Source organism: Zootoca vivipara, chromosome 7 (genome assembly GCF_965207765.1).
Source record: "Zootoca vivipara chromosome 7, rZooViv2.hap1.1, whole genome shotgun sequence".
In the NCBI taxonomy this organism is placed as follows: domain Eukaryota; kingdom Metazoa; phylum Chordata; class Lepidosauria; order Squamata; family Lacertidae; genus Zootoca; species Zootoca vivipara.
In genome coordinates, this window is record NC_142590.1 from 32267475 (window position 1) to 32282244 (window position 14770).

General features: G+C 41.0%; 1 protein-coding gene across 2 annotated transcripts in view; it reads left to right on the plus strand.

Moving 5' to 3' along the window:
• NEGR1 (neuronal growth regulator 1) overlaps nt 1-14770 on the plus strand; it is a 438504-nt gene that overhangs the window by 283271 nt on the left and 140463 nt on the right. The window lies entirely within an intron of this gene.

Sequence of the window (14770 nt, forward strand, 5' to 3'; positions counted from 1 at the left end):
AGGGGAGAGAGTTTGTGTTGGGTTTAAGAGCTTATTCCGGTAGTTAGACAATATTTAGATAGTAAATCAGCCACATATGGATGTAGGCGCTGGAGCCACATCCTAGCATGCCTACAAGAAAGGCTAAGCAGCACTTTGCTTTATAGTGGAGGGCTTGAAAGAATTACTAATAGTGACCTTTAAAAGAGCAACAATTAAATCTTTTTAAGTGACCACCAAGGGAGTAGAAAAATCAGTTACTCCATAAAGGTGGTCTTTAACTAAATGTCAAACAAAATTGTGTTGGGAACCTTGGGGAGTCTTCAAAGTGGGAGCCTAGGACGTGAACTCTCCTAAAAGGCGACACAGGGCCTTGAGTTGCATTGTGAAAATGACATTAGCAGAACCTTGCTGCCACCTTGCAATTTCAGTGCAAAGAGAAATTTGGAATGCCCCCCCCCCAGCTGAATTTCTGATTAAATCAGCACAGGATTTATTTATATATTGAAATATTTATAAACTGCTCTTTCATAAGATATATCAAGGCAGTAACTTGAGTCTTTTCTTCAATCCTAAACACACTTACTAGAAAGTAAGCCCCATTTAACACACTGGGACTTCCTTCTGAGTAAACAGGTGATGGTGCTGATGAATGTTGCCAACTCTTTGGATCAAGAGATTAGATATGAATAGCTTACTCCCATGAGATGGCATCCTTTGATGAATGATGTCTTCATAAAAACTTCTATTTGTCTACATTGTACGAGAATTGGGACTACTTAGGTAAATTGAAACAAAAAAATTTACCTTTGGATAACAAAATCAATTAGGATTGTGCAGAAAAGATCCACAAGGAACAACTCTGGATCCTTCCCAGTCGTGGCCACTCCTTTTGCATTCTGAATGATTGGTTGATGCATGAATGTTCTAAAGAAGAAAAATGTTCTCTGGTAATCAGCCACTGGGAATAATCAGCGGAGATAAATGCAAGTTAAACACTTGTTAATGCCAGATGGTGCTGAACCAATAAAGTCTGATTCAAATATTTAGGAGTTCCTGGAATGTACAGCTTTAGAATGGATATCTGGATCCTTTTCATTAAAGATACCCCTGCATGTTGAGAGCTAGGATAACAGGGAAGTTTTGGGTGAGTGTTCCAATATGCTACCCTCAATCTGCAGCCTGAATAAGTATAATCCCATGAAAACTTGTGGAAACAATTAAAACCTATAAAAAGGCCACAGCAGGCCACTGAGTTTGGTCCCCTGTCCTAGGGCAGGACACCTACTCCCTAAGGCATTATAGAGATGTTTGCCCAATCTCCTAAGAAAAAGAATTCAAGACTCTGTTACTGCAAAAAGTATAATAGGAACATTTGGAAGGAAAAGAAATCTGGTGGGTAGGGAATTGACTGAATGTTCTCTCCCCACTTTCCACTCTAAACCAACCCACCCAGAACACACTTACCTTTTAAAAAGAAATAAGTTGGGGGCACTGTTACATTCCTGAATGCATAGCATGCAGCTGTTGCTATAGCATCCTTCAAAAAGGAAAGGCGAGATTTCACCTGCAAATATTTGTGACCTGGGCAGGGTTACCACTTCCTAAAAGTCAAAATTCTGGTACTTGAACTTTGAACTTGAACTTTATTGTTATTTCGGCCAAAGGCCCACAATATAATCTTATGCAACACAATGTACAAAAACACTGGGCAAGACAGGATAAAATAAAGCAAGAGTAAATAAAGTTTTAAAAAATCAATACATATAGGCAGATATAATTTGCAAGAATTCCTTGGCTAAAATAGATGGAACAGTACATTTGTTTCGACAATTTCCACTATAAATTGGGTAATAAAACAGATTTTCAATAATCATGAAGTAAACCATTTTTCCTTTTGTATGAGAGAACTGTAACCAAATATCTTGCTACTAGCAGTGTTCTGCTAGAGTCGCTGTCTTGTAGCAGATATGTTAACTGAGACTCCAAGTTCTCAGTCAAACTTTCTGTTATTAAGGGAAATAGAAATCTGGTCCGGGAGTCTGTGTGCAAAGGACAACAAAATAATATATGGTGGAGAGATTCTACAGTTTTGTTGTCACATGCACATAATGCTGAAATTTGTCCTTTAGTAAACCTATTGCCCATAACGTTGGATGGAAAAACGTTAAATCTTGCTTTAGTAAAAGCAAATCTGTGAGCCGCAACGGATAAAGATGACAAATAAGATGGAATCTGCGGTGTGAGCCGTATACCAAGATTCAGCGGTGAACATGTACCACTTCCCATTATGACATTTTGTTGGAGGTCAAACTCATCTAGTTTTTGCATAAGTATTCTCTTGGCCGAGGCGAGGTCTAGTTCCAATAGGTCCGATGGAGACAGTCCATAGGACACGATTTTTGTGTGTATCTTCTCTGCCCATGGGCTAGCGAATTCATCTCGCCAGAGACATTGAATGAGATAGAGTTTTGAAAGTCTGTGTCGCAAGGACAGCCAATAACAAAAAATACGTCTCCATAGTGCGTTTTCTAGAGAAGGGATTTTTAGTTCTAAACGAATGGCTGAATTGCTCACACACTGGGGCAGTTTTAACAAACTTCTCAGAAATTGATTTTGGACCGTCTCCAAGGACATCAGGTTTACAGAGGCCCCCCATAATGGGGCAGCATAGGCCATTGTCGCGATCACTTTAGCGTTATATACCTTTAAGGCTGATGGAACATGAAGAGCTCCATCAGAGAAGAAAAAGCGCAACAGTGCGAACGAGAGAGCTTTGGCCTTATTTAGGGTATATGCGATATGTGCTTTCCAGCCCATGTTGTGCTGGAAGTAGACACCCAGATATTGAAATTTGTGAACCTGTTCAATAGGTTTCCCCTCCAGTTCCCACTTATAGGTTTTCCGACTTCTTGAAAAAATTAAAACCTTTGATTTGGCTTGATTTATAGTGAGAAAATTTGATTTACAATATGAAGTAAAAATTTTAAGGGCCCTCCTAAGTCCAACTCTCGAGAAAGAGAGAATCACGGCATCGTCCGCGTATAACAGCAATGGACATCTATAATTTGCCAGGCGGGGGGGGCATGGATGACTAGTTGGGATTCGGCTAAGGGTGCCCTCATGTCCCTGATAAATAAATTAAACAGGAAAGGGGCTAATTCTGGTACTTGGGTGGAGCCTGGAGGATGAAGCCTAGTGGATCAGAAGTAGGACTATAGTGATAAAGGGACAAGGTGCACAGACAACAGACTTCACACCTTTGATCTACTAGAACCCAAGTTCCACCAATCAAAGCCTGGTGCAAAAAAGAACTTAGAATTAAAAAATTCTGATTCTATGAATTGGATGGCCATCTGCCATGGATGTTTTAGTTGAGTTTCCTGCATTGCAGGGAGCTGGACGAAGTAACCCTTTGGGTCTCTTCCAACTCTGTACAGTTCTATGATTCTGCTATGGTCTTCCCTAGACAAGTCACTCAGATAGGGGTCATGATGTCTCAGTTCTTCGGTAGAGATAATATTTAGTTTCATTTGCACAACTGCAGCCATGCAGATCCATAGAACACTTGAATTACATTTTAATGAATGAACAAAATGAATGAATTGATTACACTTAACTGAATAGTGTTCCATTTGGACATAAGTATTAACTAGAAACAGAATCATTCATTTAAAATAAGGCCTCAGAGAGTGCTCCAGTTACGTTTAACCATGTACATTCTAGCACAGAAATGCTGGTGGATCTCACTCCAGGGAGGGATAAGACGCTCATGTTGTGTCAACGAGGTGTGATCATGAGGGTGATTTCAAGCTTGACAAAATAAATGTAAGAAGTACACCTGTAAACTATTCTCTGAGACTATGGCAAGGAGGCTATTGTTTAAGAAAAGATGCACCTGCAGTATATTTCATGCCTTGTTTGAGGCTCTGGCTTCAAAATACCTATGTTACTGTATCAGCGTTACTAGAGAGCTTTTTTGGGTGACTGCTTGGCAATCTGTTATGGCTGAAATCCTGGGTCACCCTCTACCACAGAGAAAATTATGCTAGGGTAGAGGCCCGGGGAGGCTAAAAGGGGGGCTTTGCCTGGAGATATCGAGAGCTGGTATGGTATGGTCAGGTTAAGTTGGCATACCTGGGGTAATGTACCATTGGTCTGGGTCAGTACGAATTCGTGCCATTTTTCTACCTAGTATGAGGGTCAATACAGTCTCTCTTTTTGTAGTGTTCCACATTCATAAAGCCGCTTCAGTACAATTATATGCATGTTCATGCAGAAGTAAGTCCCACAATGTTGATTAGACACAGGCTATGTTCATATTAGCATCATAAAATGCAGCAAGGTTATTGCTCCTCGCTGCATTTCAAGTTACAATTTCACATTGCAGAGAGAGGGATGGGCATGTTTACATATTATCTGATGCACATTACATGTTTAGTTGCCCCACTATTCATGAGATTGCACACTGATATGGATTGCCGCTGAAATCATGTGTACTTGGCTTCAAACACCTCTGGCGGGAGTACACTGGAGCTAGAGTAAATAGCAATGTGTATACGGCCATGGAATCAGCACTTCACAGTGCAAACTATAAAATGTAGTATAGTTTGAAGAGGGGGGAAATAACCACTTTGTATAGTTTCCACTTGGCAGAGGTTGGCACATTGCTTTTTGTTGAGGAAAAACTGTTAGTCTAATATGAATGAAAATAAACTGTAAAGTTATTTTAACTTAGTACATAAATTAGAGCATGAGTTTTAATGGGGCATGTTTAACTTGCAGTCATTATGTAAATTCATTCATTATTATAAATATTCATTATCTAAAGCTATTATGTAAATCCGCCAAATCTACACATTTAGTGTAACACTAGAAGGAACATGGAACAGAAGCTTGTAATCTGAAAATCTTATATTGTTGAAATGTCATCTGAATAAATTGCAGGTATTAGTTATTTTGTTCTGACATTTAAGAGCAAAGTGCAACATCAATAGCTGAAGAATGAAACTGGAATCTTAAAAGAATTTGGGGTTGTCTGAGACATAATTCTGCCTCCCAACACTTGTATGCACAGCATGATTATTATACTTTCCATTTTTTGAAAGCAAGAGCTAGAAATGTTAAGTCAGAGGAGCTGCATTGCAGCGCTTGCTCTCCAACCTTCTCAAAGCCTCCAGGAAATGAGCTACTGCAATTTCTCTTCAAACTGGCTTACACATTACTTACCTTTATTGTGCATGTTGAAATGGCCTCCAGGTGTGGTGGTTTAGCTCTATCTCAATATAACATGTGCAATTGGTCACTGTTTTGCCCTTCTGATCCTATGTACCATCTCCACATAATCCCCAGTTGCTTCTGGGACTGTATGGTGCTGGCATCAAGAAGCTCCAAACAATCAGATCTAAGTATCATGGAGTGGTTTTTATGCACCAGAGTGGCAAGAATGGTGTTCCAACATGCAGCATCCTTTCAAGTAGTTGGGTTGTTGTTGTTTTTCCCCTGTGATAAAGGTAATGTGAATAAAGCCCCGGACAGCTCATTCAGTTGCTGAGCCATTCTTGTAGATATGGCGCTTTCCCCTATACAGTGGTACCTCGGTTTAAGTACACAATTGGTTCCAGAAGTCCGTACTTAACCTGAAGCGTACTTAACCTGAAGTGAACTTTCCCATTGAAAGTAATGGAAAGTGGATTAATCCGTTCCAGACAGGTCTGCAGAGTACTTAAACTGAAAGTACTCAAACTGAAGCGTACTTAAACCGAGGTATGACTGTAACTCACTAGCACTCTGCCTTTTGAAAGCTTAACTCCACTAATACAACGAATAAACAAAATTCAGCAGAATGCCTTAGTCAGACTGGGAGAGTAGGGTGTGGGGAGAGTCACAGAATCCTGTAGCACCTTAAAGGCTGGCTCTTTATCATGGTATGAGAACTTAATTGCCAATAAGTCTAATTAACCGGTGCATGAAGACCGACTTAGACAAAGGGAAGGAAGGAAGCTAAAGGATACGAATTAATCCTCCAGTTAAAGGCCTTTTCCTGCTTTACAAAACAGGAAAAGGCCTTTAATTGTGAAATGGGTTAATGGGCCTGGAGAACGATACTTAAGACCTTTTGCACTCATATTTCACTCCAGCTTTAGCTTTCTGGATGGGTTCTTTTTATGTCTCTTGTCTTTCGTTTATTCCCATCTTATCAGTTTGGTTGGACTTCCAATGTACCTAAGTGAGCATAAACTTGCCTCCTTTTCTGTAAAGCATTAAAAGAATGAGAGCCCCATATGCATACGGCTAAAGATTGAAGGAGCCCTATGACCCACCAGTGTCCCTGATTATGAGGAAACATCCTGTGGGCATACAGCCTTTTCCGATTAACACCAAATATGTGGTGGTGATAGGAGCAATAATACACATTAATGTACAATAATGTATATTAATCCTGCATGAATGACAGTATGATCAGAAATGGCACGAGAGAAAAGCAAATATTCCTCCTCTGCAATGTAATTCATCTAATGCTTCTCTCACCAAGTGTTCCCTGATGTGTTAGGGGTTTTTGAAATGTTTTTCCAGTCCATTCAATTCTTAATACCTGATTTCGGCGTCCATTCAGTGTCCTTAGGGGCAGTCCTTTGTTGTCTGTGCAAACAACTGAAGGGCGTTGTTGTCAGATGAGGGAACCTATGGCCTAGAACAGGCATGTCAAACCTGCGGCCCTCCAGATGTTTTGGACTACAATTCCCATCTTCCCCAACCACTGGTCTTGCTAGCTAGGGATCATGGGAGTTGTAGGCCAAAACATCTGGAGGGCCGCAGGTTTGACATGCCTGGCCTAGAAGATGAGCAGGTTAAATTATTGGAATAATAAACCAGCTGTGTATAGCTTGACTAGAGAACTGGCCTTGTTTGAGGGCTTGTAAAATATTAATTTTAAAGTGATGGACATGTGTGTGTTTGGTAGGAGTTGGTGGTGGTATCCAAGCATAGGCCACAAGCACCATGCTGCTTTGAACAGTCATGGCTTTCCCCCAAATAATTCTGGAAGCTGTAGTTCGTTAAATGCGCTGAGAGTTCTTAGGAGAGCCCTATTCCCATCACAGAGCTATAATTCTCAGAGGGTTTAGCAACCAATCCCTCTTGCCAGCCAAGTCTGGGAATTGTAATTCTTAGCACCCTTAACAAACTGCAGCTCTCAGAATTCTTTGGCGGAACTGTTTAAAGTGCTTTAAATGTATGATTGTTTAAAGTGCTTTCAATGTATGCTGTTAATGTGTCCAAAATAATATGACATGTTTTATATGGAACCAAATTGTGCACAGTAATCACCACTGTTTATAATGAAAATGATATTTTTAGAAGCAGTTTACTCAGGTCACTGTAACACAAAATTTTGTACACACACACACACACACACACACACACACACACACGGTGTTTAGCATTTGCCCCCATTCATGTAAAGGAGACTGCAAGATTTCTATTTGATGCTAAATCAGGCTCATCGTTAATTCGATAGCAAGTTCAAGGGGGAGATCAATGCCTATTAGAGAAATTAAGACTCCTCTTTGTATGAATGAGTAAAAGGTATATCACTGCTGGTACAATCTGCCCATTGCAGATCTCAAGGGTTTCTAACCTTACCATGCATTTAATAATAGTAGATAGAGGTATAGGTATAGGAAAGGGAAGATAAGAAGGAATGATTAGGCATATGTAGTTCACACCTAAATCCCGGGTTCACTTGGTTGCCATGCCTTTAGTCTCACCCAAAGCAGAAGTGAAAGCTGTCCATAGAAAAGTGCAGAATGGAGAAGTGCAGAATTTATCAAGAATCGTGTCAGAGTGGAGAGTTGACCCATTGAAATCAATATAGTTGTTACCCTTTCAGCCTATTGAGTCCTATTATTTCCAATAGCTCTAGCTCTTAAGCATCACTGAGGATGTTAAAATTATTCATATCAAACTGCCCGGGTGTCAACATAAGAACTGAAGAGAAACCTGCTGGATCATCCCAAGGGCCCAACTATCCAGCATCCTGTTCTCACAGCAGTCGACCAGATAAAATCAGTTAAAATCAGCTGGCAAGGCCCTTGTTGCCAGTTCTGTCAAGCTGTGGTTTGCGGAGTGGAGGCACAATACAGGGTCTTCTCTGTGGATACCCCTAAGCTGTGGAATGACCTCCTTTATGAAGCGTGTCTGTATCAGACACTGAGAACTAGTAACTTAATGCCCAATTGTAGAAGTGGTAAGGTAATTTTGACTCAAAATTCTAGGGTTCTGTGCCCTGAAGTACCTCTCCAGTTGGAGATGTTGTTATTTCATCACGGATACAGTAATGTGGTTTGCATGTTACATTAACCATAGTTGAACTATAGCTCACTGTAGTAGTGTAACTGTAGTAGTGTAACTATAGCTAACTGAGTAGTGTATTGAAATTATGGTCGCTTTACTCTTCCTCTACTCCTGCTAGGAAACAAGCAGTGGCCTCCCTTGCCACATCGCTTGAATCCAGTCTTATGGTTTGTTTCTCTCCAGACAAATCAGAAGAGGAGGCCAAGGTTTGTGCGGCGGCAGCGGGCACAGAGGAGAAGCAATTTGCCTGGGATTTTAACTTCCTGTACCGTCACACTGCTCATTCCCATGAAGCCAGGCCAAGAAGCTGAAGTAGATTAGTTTGTATGCTGATTTGTGGTCTCCCTGCAAGGAATCTATGTCATATCCTGCTTCTTCAACATGAAACATGAGATTGAGGATCTTGGTGTGTCAGAAATACAGTAGTGGAGCCCAGTGTTCCCCCGCCCAAGAAAATTATTATTTATTTATACCCTGCCCATCTGGCTGGGTCTCCTCAGCCCCTCTGGGCGGCTTCCAACAGAAAAATAAAACAATCGATTAAACATTAAAAGCCTCCCTAAACAGGGCTGCCTTCAGGTGTCTTCTAAATATCTGGTAGCTCTTTTTCTCTTTGACATCTGATGGGAGGGCATTCCACAGTAGAGCGCATTGCAGTAGTCCAAGCGGGAGATAACCAGAGCATGCACCATCTGGCGAGACAGTCTGCAGGCAGGTAGGGTCTCAGCCTCTGTATCAGATGGAGCTGATAGACAGCTACCCTGGACACAGAATTGACTTGCGCCTACATGGACAACTGTGAGTCCAAAATGACTCCCAGGCTGCACACCTGATCCTTCAGGGGCACAGTTACCCCATTCAGGACCAGGGAGTCCTCCACACCTGCCCGCCTCCTGCCCCCCACAAACAGTACTTCTGTCTTGTCAGGATTCAACCTCAATCTGTTAGCCGGAAATAGGTGCCGGAACTCACCATGAAGTTCTTACAGTAAGTGCCACACTTTTTAACCAAAAAAAGAGAGGTGTCAGTATTGCGTACTCTTGAGTTACCCCCCAAAAAGGAAAAAAAGCACTGATGGAGCCCTATCTGCAAAGCAGCCTTTCAGTTTCTGTGATGTGCCTATGAGTCCCTGTAAGAAGAGATTGCAGCACTTCACTTCCTCTTCCTGCATGAATCTCTTTGTCCTCTGTGTAGTGCGCTAATAATGCCTGCCACCAATAAAAGCCTTCCTTTTTCTGCAAGGAGAGCCTTCCTAAGCGCTGAATGGCAAGTATATTTGACCCTAAACCCACAGACGAATGTATGAAAAAGCAGTTTCGGGAACTATTTCGCAACATGTAAAAACTTTTATGATGTTACCAAAGAGGTTCAAGGTTTTGCTTTGTTTTCCCGCCACAAAGCAAGGTGCTGTAATACAACAAATGCAACACATGTAAAGGAAGAGGGAAAAGCTGACAATGACTTCTTTGTAAATGGCTAAAATTAAAATACACCAAGCATATCTGAATCGCAGAGGTGTGGAGGACGCACGGGCTACAGCTGAAAATAACAAGGGACAGAATAATAACAGTGTGCTGGGGAGCATAATTGCAACACAGCATAAAATTCCCGTAATAACACTAAACATTTGCAGGTCAGTGTTATCGCCAGCCTGTGCTTCGGGATTAGCTATATTGCTCTTCCATCCTGGAGGAATCGCCTCCCCATTAGCAAATTTTGGTTCTGATTCTCTCTCTGTGTATGTGGGGGAGGGGGGCGCGCACGCACATGCACGTACCGTAACTGAACTCTATCCAATACAATCCTTATTATTTCTGGACAGCACTAAAGCTCTGAAGATGTATTACACTAATGTATCATCATAGCACTGTCATTCTGACGATATATTAGTGTAATACATCTTCAGAGCACTCAAATGATGGGGCTGTCCAGGAGTTGATTCAATTCAATTACTGGACAAAAGGCATTGCTAGTCAACTGAATGGAGAAAGAGAGAGAATACTTCCTGGAGAAGCCTTGCTAGAGCGCATTAGTGCAAAAATGTCATTATGAAGGCTATTGTGTGAAGGCTGCTGCACAATGATATTGAGGACACACTCCTGTATTCATAAGGAGAAAACACAATTGTACGCTGGTGAGCTGGGTTGCACTAATTCCTACAATCATGGTTTCCAAAAACTGCTATGTGGTTGTGGGAAATTGCTATGATCGTGTAACTTTGTGTGCCAGACTTCTCTGCTAATTCCCTCTGCATGACCATAGGTATATGCAAGGCAAGATCAAGGATAGGCATACCGGAACTTGCTCCTATTGTATCAAAGAAATTCAGCAGCAGCACACCTATAAACCCATCCTTCAGGTGGTTATTATACTTATTATATTTATTTAACAGCAATCTTATGTATCTTGGAACACTGATATGGTTATTATATTTATTTAACAGCAATCTTATGTATCTTGGAACACTGATGCCCACTTTGCATGTTATGGAGGAAGAATGTACACAAAATAAAGTCTGCTTGTGAGGGCACATGCCATGTTTGAAGAACTTTCATTTGTGCATGCAGACTGATCTTTCTGCTCTGGGAATCAGACCAGGATCAGGGAGACTTAAGGTTCAAAACCTCACTGTGTGACTACAGGTCACTGCTATGTTTCAGCCTAAGCTACTTCATAGGGTTGTTCCAATAAGAAAATGGATGTTTATACTAATAAAAAATGAGGAATGGCCCTTAGCTCTGTGATAGACCAAGTGATTCCAAATTCAGTCCCTGACATATGGTCAGGAAGAACTGCATGCCTGTGACCCTCAGAGGTGTTACTAGTCATAGGAGACAACAATGGGCTAGATGGACAAATTGACTGACCTGGTGTTGAAAAGCACACACTTTGTATATGTTTTTTATCCATCATATGTCCAATGACCCTTAAACTGGCCATTGAATTTCAGAGGTTCCTGTGGCAGAAAAACCTCTCTCTTCCCACTACTTCCAGTTTAGCAAGAGTTGAAAGGGACCCAAGGGTCATCTAGTCCAACCCCTTGCAATGCAGGAATCTCAGCTAAAGCATCCTGTGGCCGAAGACACCATAATGTTGTAATAGCAGGAATTATGAAAGCTAGAAGGAGAACATTATCAAAGCTCCCTTTTTGGAGACAAAGGAAGGATGCAACTGTCCCATGCTATAGGAAACAAATGGAACAATGGGGAAACTGGGACAAATCTGAGTTTGTTCTCTTTTAAATCTGTCAGCTCCAGATTTCATATTCTCTTTGTAATGATGAAATATACAGATCATAGCAAAATAGCTGAATTTTCTAGATGACTGAAAGAATTTGTTGCAGACATTTTCATACGTGTGTGTGTGTTACGGGGAAACAGTGTAAAACAATTCAGTGGTTTTATTTGATGAGCACTGACATACCTCCCTTATGCCATCATTATTCTGCTGGCAGGCAACAGCTTGATTATGGGCACCAGAACTGCTCTTATCTTCCAGGTGAGAGATGAAGGAATGAGGTGAAACATCTGTTCCCTGCAGCTAAGTTGGAATGGGTCTGGAGATTAGCCAGAAATCCTTCAGTGGCAAACCACGGCAGGAAGAATCAACTCTGACTTGGCCAGGAATAGCCAAAAGCTCAGAGGACTCTCATTTTTCATGTAGGAAAATAGAAAATTGGACATTAGGCCATTATGAATAATTGCCCTGGCCTGCTGAAAGCTATTTATCTCAATCTCAGTCTGTGGCATGTATTTCATATTTACTTTCATGTCTTAGTAGGGGGAGATGAGAGCACACATCAGTGCCTGGATAGGGACTGTGTGTCATCCTATCCCAACAGATTGAATATTTGTAACTGGGTAAAACTCAAAGTGAGGATTCTGATGTAGTAGGGGCTAGATCGATTCTGGGCAGCTCCCAACGAAATACTAAAAACTCAATAAAACATCAAACATAAAAAAACTATACAGGACTGCCTTGAGATGTCTTCTAAAAGCCAAATAGTTGTTTATTTCCTTGGCATCTGATAGGGGAGCATTCCACATTTTGTGCTGGTTTATGCCACAATATCCATAACACATTTGCCATGTGGACATTTACCCTTCCTTCCAGTGCCAACATCGCATGTGACCATAGGAACAGCATGTGACTTGACTATCATTCATTCATTCCCCACCCTTTCCCCCCTGACAGGGACTCAGGGACTTAGCTACCGTAGTCTAAGTCTTTAGACTTCTCTGTCACTTTCTTCTGTTCTGCTTTTACTGCTTGTGGTATTCTTACAACCTGAATCATGTGCGATAATGGGTAGGAGCATGATATGAGAATTCAGCAGCAGAGATTTGGTTAGGTACGATGACATTTCGGACACACTACTTACCAACCCTTTATTCTATTGTTCCTTGTTGTTGAGGGTGAGTTGCTCTTTCTAGGTCTGCATATATTGTGCTGCCATTCTAAAGCTTCAACCTTTTTTGAAAGGCTTTTCTTAAATATTAAAAAAAACCAACTAGACTTCAATGACAAAATAATTGTAACACTTATTTCCACATCTGTAATGTTCTGGGACTTAAGATTTGTTGTGACCAAGTAATAAGGCTTCACAAGATCTGTCAGCTCTCCAAAGCCCTAAGAATATTCTTCATAGTTTCCTTTAAAAGAGCCAGGTTAAAATTGGAGGGACCACCACTGGAATAGCTAGATGTGATGAGTATATATTTAACTCAGACTGAATGCAAACTTTGGGCAAGCAGGTCATTAATAAGAATAGCGGGAATCAGCCTCACAGGTGCTCAATCTTGTGCTAGTATGATGAAGCTGCAACATGTGAAATAGGTGTACTTCTGGGTAGGAAGATAGAAAATTCAGTATGCAACTCTCCAGGACTTCAGACAGGAAACAGCGCTACCTGGAGATGCCAGGGATTGAACCTGGGACCTGCTGCATTGCAAAGGAGATGCTGTGTCACTGACCTACAGACCTTTCCTTGATCAGTGGCATTAAACCAGGTGTGCTGCAAGGCTAACCAAGGCCTGTGTTAAAGCAGAATGAGAACACAGCACCGGTGATGGGTTGTGACTTCAGTATTCAGAGCTCCTAACAAGTAGTGAAAAGAAGGGTCTTAACACTTGGTAGACTGCTATATATGTATACTGGGCTTTATCTGGCATCAAATTGTGAAGGCTTCTTATTTGGCTTCATGGCCACAAGCTGTAGGGGGATATTTATTGAAAAGGCTTCATCCACGGTCGCTGCAATCTTCAGCTCTTAGCAGGTTAAAGGAAGTTGGCAATTAAGCCTGCACTCCTATGCATACTTACTTCTCAGTACTCCCATTTGGACCCAGGAGAATGTATTTCAGAGTCAACATGCCCAGGATCAGAGTAAACATCTTGTCACAAAGGTGAAGGTGGGAAGTCTATTGCTTGGGCCATGCTTGTGACATGGGAACATTCTGAACAAAAACACTGAAGAGAATGAACTCTGTCCCTGGCTGTTTTGTTGATCTCTGGTGAACACTGAACCTTTGCACCTGTAGTGTGGGTAGCCTGTCTTCTTATTTTTCTTCTTTTCTCACACAACAGGACATCTGACCATGCTGCTATCCATGTAGTGTACAGATATCCATCTGGTCTATTTGTTTCAGTGTCTTATGCTATTTCCAACCGAGAGCAGCTGTTTTTATCTACATCAAGAGTATTAAAATGTAGATAGACATCCTTTATATCAAGATTCTACCTCTAAGGCAGCAAAATCAATACCCTAATGTATCCCAGCACAACAGCTGGGTAAGGATGCCTTGGTAAAATGACTGTAAAAGGAAAATTCAAAGTTACTCCAGAGCATGGTGACTTTATGGATCTCAGTTATATATAATTTAGCCTGACAGCAGTTCGGCTCAATGATAAAAAGTTAATATAACTTTGAGAGTGGTGGTGGGGAATTAAACTTGGCTTTTTCAGTTTTAAAACCAATATGTACACTAGCCTCGAAACTAGCAATTTTGAAACAGCAGTGAACTGGACACTGTGCTTCTAGGGAAAATATAAATAGTCCCTATGAGTCATTTTATCTCTGAATAGAACATAAAAATATACTTTTTCAATAAAGTGCTGTTTGAGGATTGCCACTTAGTATTAAAGGGAAACTGCAGTGCAGTTTACTATAAATTTTTATTTATTACAAGACAATGTTCTCTGGAAATGGACAGCTTTATGCTGGCATTACTGTTACTTACTATTCTCGCGTCATTGTAGCAACACCACTTTGATGATTGACAGTAATGCATCAATTTAATAGCCTTAAAAGATTTGTTGCTCTAATGATGCATTTGTGTAATGATGGACCATCATTTCATGAAACTTTTTCTGAATCAGCACTTATAGAATTTGCATGGTTTGTTTTAAAATTTCTGCAGAAAGTGACACCCAGAGAT